Raw genomic sequence first — 9,506 nt, 5'->3', positions numbered from 1 at the left:
TGCTGTGCCATACTACTGTGATGATTTGTGGGCACCATGTCTAAGTCACAGGGTAAAGGGCTGCTAGCATGAGGCAAGGGAAGAATCTTGCCTCTGGTGGGAGCAGCAAAAAGCCTCTCTTTGAAACTGTGGTCTTTAAACTAGCAATGTAGCCCCCACTTCACCAACTGGAATCAGCACTGGAAAGGCCACCTCATGATGGCCCGTGTTCATTTGCTTTTCTCTGCCTGCATTTCTATGCAGGCATAAAAAAAGACAATGTGCTCCCATATGCTTCTGCTTACATGTGCATTAACAGACACGTGGGGTCATTTATAAACACTGGGCAAATTTGCAACCAATGGCTAACGAATCAGAAGTTACCGATTAGTTGCTATAGGTAACTGCCTAGGTGCATATTTGCCCTGTGTTTATAAATGAGCCCTACCCTGTAAGTGCACACATTGAGCAGATTTTGGTGCGAAAACGCATACTTTTACAGGTGGAGAAAAGCTGACGAACAGCCCTGTTGCCCACAAATTTGGTTAGCACACTTGCAGGAATAGTATTCATTGGTGCATTTAAGCACAGGTAAAATGAAGGGGGTGGGTCCCCCCAAAATATTGCACAGCATGCAAATACAATTTGTCTTTTTTAAAGAATTGGGAGATTTTCTGCTGTGTAAATTATTTTTTGAATGCCCACATTTTAGTAACCCATAAGCACCAATGAGATGTTTGAAACAGCTGACCAGTAAATGAAAATACTTGCTGATTGGTTGCTATATGTTACTGGACAAGTGGCAAACTTAAAACCATTTATAACATTACACATACTCTCTCTGCTTCCTATGCACCAAACTTAAAATGGAATCTCTGTGGGACACATACCTAAACAAGCTAGCTAGACCAGTGTTTTTCAACCTTTTTTGGGCAAAGGCACACTTGTTTCATGAAAAAAATCACGAGGCACACCACCATTAGAAAATGTTAAAAAATTTAACTCTGTGCCCAGCAGCAGTGCCCCCCTAGTACACTGGTGCCCAGCAGCAGTGCCCCCCTAGTACATTGGTGCCAAGAGCAGTGCCCCCCTAGTACATTGGTGGCAAGAGCAGTGCCCCCCTAGTACATTGGTGCCCAGCAGCAGTGCCCCCCTAGTACATTGGTGCCAAGAGCAGTGCCCCCCTAGTACATTGGTGCCCAGCAGCAGTGCCCCCCTAGTACATTGGTGCCCAGCAGCAGTGCCCCCCAGTACATTGGTGCCCAGCAGCAGTGCCCCCATAAGTCAGTGTGCCCCGTGGCCCCCCCTAATACATTGGTGCCCAGCAGCATTTTACTCTTCGGCGGCTTCAGCAGCATCTTCCCCTCACGCGCGCCGCCTCTGCACTTCTGCCTACACGCGACCGCACACAGGCCCTTTTATAACGTTGCGCCCCGTGTGTACTGACGTCACCCGTACACATGGGGCGCAACCAATGACAGGGCCCGGATATTTTTTTTAAAGTAAAAATTGCGGCCCTGCCTACGGCACACCAGGCAACATCTCGCGGCACACTAGTGTGCCGCGGAACAGTGGTTGAAAAACGCTGAGCTAGACAATGTTTACAGCTGCTGATGCTGTATAGAAATAAAAAGGATAGTAAAAAGGATGGCATTTTAATGCTGACTTGCACAGACAGTCTGCCTGCTATCCACATTTTAAAAAAATGACTATAGGACTTTTATATTCTGTGTTAAAGCCATTTGTTTATGGCTTTCTTGATATTTCCTTCATACCATGGTAGAGACAATCCTGTGCCTCTTTGGCCCATTCTATAAAAGTAGTACATGAAGTTTGAAATATTGTATTGAGACCTTTTATCGTGAAATTTGATGACAAATAACTAGTATTTAATGGAAGGAGCTTCTATAGGAAAAGCCATGAGGTAGCAGGTGGAAGTACTGAGGGGCCAGAGGCCGAGAAGCTGTCATTGTACAACTCAGGCCTGTAAAACAGGCGGGCCAGCGAGCAAGGGCTCCCTACCCAAGCCAGAAGAATTACCTGGGGTTATTTGTTGGGGTTGATACTTACCTAGGGGCTGATTTACTTACCCACAAACGGGTCGAATGGAGTCCGATTGCGTTTTTTTCGTAATGATCGGTATTTTGCGATTTTTTCGTATGTTTTGCGATTTTTTCGGATTCTTTACGAATTTTTCGTTACCAATACGATTTTTGCGTAAAAACGCGAGTTTTCGTATCCATTACGAAAGTTGCGTAAAAAGTTGCGCATTTTTCGTAGCGTTAAAACTTACGCGAAAAATGCGCAACTTTTCGCGTAAGTTTTAACGCTACGAAAAATGCGCAACTTTTTACGCAACTTTCGTAATGGATACGAAAAACTCGCGTTTTTACGCAAAAATCGTATTGGTAACGAAAAATTCGTAAAGAATCCGAAAAAATCGCAAAACATACGAAAAAGTCGCAAAATGTTCGTTTTCAAGTCGGAACTTTTCCAATTCGGGTCGGATTCGTGGGTTAGTAAATCAGCCCCCTAGTGTTGGGGACACAGGGAAACCAGGGTATTCCCTCCTCCCTGATAGCATTCATGGAGATTTCTGGTGCAGGGAAGTGTTCAACTTGTGGGTCTGACTATATCCTGCCTCAATGGAGTAATTTCAGCGAGTACATTACTTTTGGTGGTTATTATTATTATAATTTATTATATTGTTGTCTGCAGTTGTATTACTCAAATTATTACTTATCAGTTCTTTAAGGGGTAACATGGTGTCATTGCTCTGAATCTGGACTCTTCACTTTTTTACACATTTTTCCACAATTTTGTGATTTTTTTGGCTAAGCAAAACAGGACAGATTTGCAGGGTTGCCCAGGGGACAAGGGGGCCTGGACCCTGGCATCTACTTCATAGAAATCCACCCTCCCCAGCCTACGTCTAACAGGAAGATGTGCCTAAATGGGAAAATATCTCCTCCCCACCTGCTTGTGCACTTGCCTACCAGATGTGGCTGGTAACATACAAGCAGGCAGGGAGAAGGTTGAGCTCACCAGGCCCCTCTGAAGCTTTTTTTTGTAGGGGGGGCGAGGTGACAGCTTGTTAGGCCTCTAGCTGTCAATATAGTGTTGGGCAAGTTTATAAGAAATATCAGAATTACTATAGTACTCCCATCCACACCCTGGGCTATGAAACAATCATTTGGAAACAAAATGGAAAAACTGAACAATATTGTTGAATTACGTCTCTCAGAAACCTCTGTCTCAGAAACATCTGGAGAGCCACCGTAGAATGCAAACAGCTTTGCGTAGCCTTTTCCAGTGGCTGTAACAGCTGACTCACTATGCCTGCAAAGCATCATGCTCACTTTCCTAAAGCAACATGAGAGATCTGAAGTATTTTGAGGCCTTTACAAGAATGTTGTCAAGCACAGATGTATAAAAGCTGTTATTATGACACACAGGCAGATTATCCTAGGCTGAATATAGCTCAGCCTGTGACAAAGTTTTCAAGTTGCAGGTTCATCAATGTCCAACATGTGACTTGGAAACAGAGTAGGCCGAGGTTCATTAAAGCCTACACTGACTCTTCAAGGGGCCATGTGTTTACACATTTTCGTTTTACTTGATGAGGTAGCATTAGCAAATGGCTTTCCTAGCCATTCTCATGCTTCTCAGAGGCCTTTGCACCACAGCCCCTGGACTTTATCCTCCATCTTCCCTAGTATTGGTTCTTATTTCAGAAATGGAGTATAGTAATGCAGACATGCTAGTAACAGCTCACCATATTTATTTCTCTCACAGAGAATAGCTTCCCAGTCTCCTCCCACAGAATGTTCCAAGACATTCTGACATCCTTCAAAAGCATATAACTTTATAAAACATAACAGAGTTTATGCAAAACACTGGTGTTGATCCAAAATCCAAGTTCCACATTTCCAAGCCTAATAAACTGCTGGGGCTATCTCAAAATCACACCTATGCTCACCCTAAGTATGTATGTATGTATGTATGTATAACTTTATTTATAAAGCGCCACAAGGGTACGCAGCGCTGTACAATCTTACAGAATATAAAATTATACAAAGGGAGGACAAGTGATATAATAAATAAATGCAGTAAATATATATATATAAGTGCCATGTGGTATGAGACACAGTGGGAAGGAGGTCCCTGCCCCGTAGAGTTTACAATCTAAGTAAACTGCACACAGCTACACAATGACCAGCATCTGGGGCTGTTTTATTGCTGCCCATGCAAGTGATATGCCTTCCTGCAAATTTTGACAATAGCCCTAAGAATCATTACTCACTCATTTTATGACAGCAGATTTTTATTCAATATTATACTGAATTATATTCAATATTCTATTACCCCATTATGAGTGGGAATACTGACAATAAAGGATACTATCCATACCCAAGTAATCTGAAGGAGATCTTACGCTGTTATTGTTTTTTTTTTCTTTTGGTGCCAGACCTCTCCTAATGTTAATGTAAATATAAATGATCTGGTAAATGATTTGGCCTCATCCATTTAAAATTTTAAATATATTTAATAATAGCATTAGGGTTAGCAGTGGCGGGGCATGCACTTGTTCAGGTCGGCCTCTCACGGGAACCTATTTTAATTAATTACACCTGGGAGAGACTCATTTTCCATTCTATTTATGAGGTTACGTATCTAACCTGGGGGATGGGAGATCTGAGCATTCACTTGAGCAGATCGCTATGGGATTAATAATCTTCATGCAGGTTTTTTTTTAGTGTTACTGCATGAATGGCATATAGATTTGTTGGCTGAGTAGTTCCACTCAAATGGACCAGCAGGCAAAAAAATGTAAAAAACAAACATTTTTAATGGCTATTATTAGTGATGAGCAAATTTTTTCATTTTTCATCCATTTTGAGCATGGATTTGCTGGGAATTTTGACATTTCGCCAATAACGAATTGTTTCATGAAACTTCTGCAAAAATTTGTTGCGCGTCAAACAAAAGTTGCGGTTGCATCAAATTGGGCACAGTCGAGTCAAAATAGGCACGGTTGCAGGAAAAAATCCGCACAGGATAAAAAAACCAATGCAGGCGATAAAAAAGTCCCGTGACAAACACGTTTTGTGGATTTTTCGTCGTTTTGTGGATTTTTCAGCACAGCAAAATGGGAAAGATTCACTCATCACTACTATAATAAAGAAGATGTCTCAAGACAATTTATCAATGTACATCAATAAACCTCAGAGATGGTATCATTGCAAGTAGTAAATTCTGTGTGTGTGTGCAAAATCTTGTAGTAGATTTATTCTTTTTATGTCACAATACCCTAAATACCCTAGTAACTTATACGATAATACACCAGTGCTTCTTAAATGGCTCATATTGGCTATGCACATTTTTTATATGTTCTGTGAATGTTTATATTTGGCAGATATAATCAGGGTGATGGGGTTAAACCTCCAGGTTGAGGCCATGCACACATGGATATTTATAGTCAGGGGTATATCAATAGGGGCATAAGACCATGAGACTGCTGGGGAAATCATCTATAGAGAGCCCACTGAGTGCAATCTCAATATGTTTTTTCAAGTAGATTAAAAGATTTCTGTAGAGTGTTGGAACATGTAGTTACCATGCTCTTTGTAGTAGCAATTTGGTAGAATTCATTAGTTGTAAACCCGCTAAAGACTCCAAGTTGCGTCCACAGCAATTACACCTAACGTATAAGAATAAACACAATCACACTTGCACCTGGATTAACTGGCCAAGTCTCAGGTGAAGGGTGGTCCAGGGTTTCCCAGTAGGTGCAGCTATGCACCATTGATTAGAAGAGGAAGGATGGGTGCCATGGCAACCATGTGGAGGAGTGTATTTAGATGCAAGTACACAAATATATTATGGTCACAAGAAGGGTCTTGCAGTCATTCCCATGTGCCTATGTCAAGCACAAAAGTGCTTTGGGGCACCGAAATGCAGCAATATAAAAATAAAATATGTGCACCAGAAGGAAAGTAAATGTGCAAACTGCATCACCTGCCTAGCCCAAGTATCCCACTCATGCTGCACCCGTACAAAACAAGCATTCAGAATGCAGAAACACAATTACATTTTAATTGCTGCCAATCCCTTTTCCAAGAAAATTTGTCTGTTTATCATTTATTGACACTCTCCAAATTGTACAAAGAGACAGAGGGAAATAAAGCAGTTACATCCAGGTTTTAGGAACATTATGCATCTGACAAAACTGCGTCCAAATGTACAAAATGCCTCAAAGGAAAACATTATTTTGATTTGGCAATGACGATAAGAGTTGAATATTAAGTCTTAGCAATGCATTACTGCAATTTAGAAACCATTTGCTTGAAACATCAGCCATTAAGGATGGATTTGCGGAGTGGTATCTGCTCTTTTACATAAATGAACAGAGTGACATTGAACATACATTACCAAGAGGGTTAGCTGTGCTTGTGTTTATTAACTAGATACAAAAGAAGAGCACTTTCCCACACAAGTGCAACTGTGCATATACAGAAGCCACAGTCTAATTGGGAACCACAAACCTCGACCTCTATACAATTATTTTATTCTTAAACCATTTTTTTTGTCAAACATATCTGACCAGGAGGGTAATAGCTGCTGTTAAACTATAAATTAATGTATCCTCTGCCAATTGCTATTGCCAGATGTAGTTCAGCAGGGTAGCAGAGGGGCATTTCTGTTATAAGTTTTTTTTATGCATTTTTCTGCTTTAACTTAATTAAATTCTATGATGTGATTTATACAGAAGCTAAATATTTCTCTTTGTGTTGTGTTCATTGATTTTGTAACACAGAATTGCAAATTCCTTGTCTGTTCACATAATTTTTTAGATCCTTCAGGGGATAGGGAACTGAACAAAATATGAATTGAAACACGGGCCTCTGTTTACTAAAGCGTAATACTAGGGGGGAGATTTATTAAGACCCGAACGGGTCCGAACGCGCCGAGCGGATTCGCACCCGATTTTTTCGAGCGGCCGCGGCGTTTTCGCGCGGGCGCACGAAAAAGTCGTGCGAAAAGTCGTGCGCCCGCGCGAAAAATTCGGAAAGACTGCCGCTGTTTGCAATGGTTTGGTACGAAAATTACGTGACTTTCGGATCGCCAATACGATTTTTTCGTGACTAATACGATTTTTTCGTGACTAATACGATTTTTTCGTGACTAATACGATTTTTTCGTGACTAATACGATTTTTTCGTAAGCATTTTCGGGATATTTGCGATCTTCAGAAATTTTCGTTTCCAATCCGAATTTTTCCCATTCGGGATTCGAACTCGGGTTTTGATAAATCTGCCCCTATGTCTTGCTCCAAAACAAAGGACAAAACAATGATGGCAGATTCACATTATTCATTTACGAGTGGCTTGGATGTCTTCTTGGACAGGCAAAATATTTAAGGCTACAGTAATCTCTTAGGGCGACACACAAAGCTACTAGTAGCAGCTTCCTCTCATGGCTACCAAAATAGACAATGCTGATTGTTTACTGATAATTCTCTTTGCATGTGTTTTAGCAGAGACAATTTTCAGTATTGTCCAAGGCAGGGTATTTTCTGGCATGTAGTAGCCATCACAAGTAGCTGCTACTAAGTAACTCCCTAAGGCAGTTATCCCCAACTAGTGTCTCTTGAGCAACAAGTTGCTCACCACCCCCTTTGATGTTGCTCCCAGTGGCCTCGTATAGGTGCCACAGTTTTACTTCAAACAGAGCATCCAGCAAGTTAGCAGTCCACATGAGCTTAATGCATAAAACAGGAGGGATTTGGAAGTGATGAAATAGTAGAAAGGCATGCATGGGTGTCACATACGTAAATCAGGGGTGCAGTCTAAACATCTCCCAATTTTGGAAGCATTACCAGTGAAAGGTTTATCTTCTGCTTTATTAAAGCACAAGGAAAGCCATATTTAGTGGGGGGTGTCAATATATTTGGCATACCCCAGTTAATATCATTTCTTCTCTGCCTTTTGGCTAAGAACAAGTGTATTATCTGTTCTTATCAGTAGGGGTTTCTGCTAATGCTCCGTAAGTAAGTCAGTGCTCACTTGATTCTCTGGCCAGGGGGCTGGCTGCTATGGAGCCAGAGCATTTTTTTGCCCCAGGCTTTGTACCCTTGGGGTGCCCAAACACAAGGGTTTGCACTTTTTTACTCTGGCACATTATGCAGCACCCTGCTCATATGTGCCTTCTGGTATTGGGGAAGATTATTTTTATAATCCAACTGCAAACAGACACTTTTTAATCATATTTCACTTATTTATTGATTCATATTCTTCACTGTTTTGTCACCTGTCACTCTGTATTATCTTTGTATTTTTCACTGGATCAGGTGCAATAAGACTCTTTTGGGTCTATGTATTGATTTAGGGGGGAGATGCGTGGCCATTAGGCTCCATCTCCCACTGCAAGTCAGCCCCGTCGAGAGCCCATTTTTGTGTTCCTCCCAGTGGCCTCAAACCAGGTGCTCATTTTTAAATTTCTGGCTTGGAAGCAAGTTTTTGAGGCAAAAAGAACACAAGTTTACTTCCAAAAAGACTCTCCTGATGCTGACAGTCCACATGAGGCTACCAAATATTTAATCAAATCCCTTATTTAGCACCCCTCAAGTTTTTTTAATGCTTGCATGGCTTCCCAATACTTTTTAGACTTAAATGTGGCTTAAGGTCACGAGTAAAAGAAGGTTTGGGCCCATGTCCTATGGAAAGCTTCTGGATATAGCTATGATTGAAATTCAAAAAAGCTTGAGCAGCAGTTTCTTGAAAAATGTTGCGATTAGCAAAATGCGGAATTCTGCGGCCAATCCATGATTGCCAAAAGAATTCGCTCATCGCTAATCATAGCTGAAGACTTCAAACAATGCTGAAAAAGAGACAGGGGATAAACATTTGGGTATACAGATAATATGGGAACTCTAAAGGTGGCCATACACGCACCGATATTATCGTACGAAACCTCGTTTCATACAATAATCGGTGCGTGTATGGCATGTCGGTGAGTCGACCGTTATCGCAGGAAGCTGCTGATATCGGACGACTCGCCGATCGGACCAGTTTGAAAATTTTGTTCGGGAGCCATAGAAGGCGCCTGACCAAAATTCTCCCTTCAGAGCTGAATCGGCAGAAGGAGGTAGAAATCCTATTGTTTCTACCTCCTTACCTGCCGATTCAGCCCTGAATGGTGTGTGGCGGATCTTACGATGTTTCGTACGACCGATGGTCGTACGAAACATCGTCAGATCGCCACGTGTATGGCCACCTTTAGTTGGAAATGGATATGGCAAAAAAAACAACAAAACAACGAAATGAAAAGATTTTGAGTTTATTAATGAACTAGGGAGAATACCAGTAGATAAAGGTAATGGACAAAAGGGTGTGTTAGAAAAGGAAACCATTAATGAGAATTATAATAAGCAAGAATATAAATACAAATCTGCTCTGTACCAGAGACAATGAAAAGGTTTCAGTAAAAGCTGAATGTTTGCTTTGCTAAAGGAGCAGAAGGCTCAA

General features: G+C 41.4%; 1 non-coding gene across 1 annotated transcript; it reads left to right on the top strand.

Moving 5' to 3' along the window:
* Positions 1-7,951: 7,951 nt before the first annotated feature.
* Positions 7,952-8,147, top strand: LOC116408540. Its single transcript, XR_004221039.1, has one exon. It is a non-coding gene; the product is annotated as a U2 spliceosomal RNA (small nuclear RNA).
* The last annotated feature ends 1,359 nt before the right edge of the window (positions 8,148-9,506 follow it).

The sequence above is a fragment of the Xenopus tropicalis genome, chromosome 1, assembly GCF_000004195.4.
Source record: "Xenopus tropicalis strain Nigerian chromosome 1, UCB_Xtro_10.0, whole genome shotgun sequence".
Lineage (NCBI taxonomy): Eukaryota > Metazoa > Chordata > Amphibia > Anura > Pipidae > Xenopus > Xenopus tropicalis.
The sequence above is the reverse complement of the archived record's forward strand: the minus strand, read 5'-3'. Positions and strand labels throughout refer to the sequence as shown.